The sequence below is a fragment of the Octopus bimaculoides genome, chromosome 5, assembly GCF_001194135.2.
Source record: "Octopus bimaculoides isolate UCB-OBI-ISO-001 chromosome 5, ASM119413v2, whole genome shotgun sequence".
Taxonomy (NCBI): Eukaryota; Metazoa; Mollusca; class Cephalopoda; order Octopoda; family Octopodidae; genus Octopus; species Octopus bimaculoides.
Genome location: NC_068985.1, coordinates 37,086,623 through 37,087,192, shown reverse-complemented (window position 1 = coordinate 37,087,192; position 570 = coordinate 37,086,623).

Here is a 570-nt window from a genome sequence, read left to right as displayed (position 1 = left end):
TATATATATATATATATTTATATATATATATATATATATATACGAATGAGTGGACAAACGAAACGAAAGAAAAGGCAGGCGAAACTTTAAGTCGCAGAGAACCGAATCAAATTGTTTTAAATAATGTATGTCTGTACACGCGCGCGCGTGTATACATACATATACATATATACATACTCACATAGACAGACGGATAGCCAGACAGATAGATAGATAGATAGATAGATAGATAGATAGATAGATAGATAGATAGATAGATAGACTGTGTTTTTAGTATCATTACTATTTCCACTATTCCAAAACCATGATACTAAATATCATTATTTGTGTCTTGATAATAGAATACTTGAAAGTATATGATTTCGTCTGTCTTTGCTGATTATTCAAAATGGTAAATTCGGTTAAACTAATTAAATATTACTTCAAAAATCCCAGAATGTTGTTCAAATGTAACTACATTACCATTTAAAAGACAGTAAAATAGAAGACAAAAATAAAAACAGTTCCATTGATGATTTAAGATGATAAAATTCAGTGTCGCTTCTGAATTCAAAGCAAAAATTCATATAT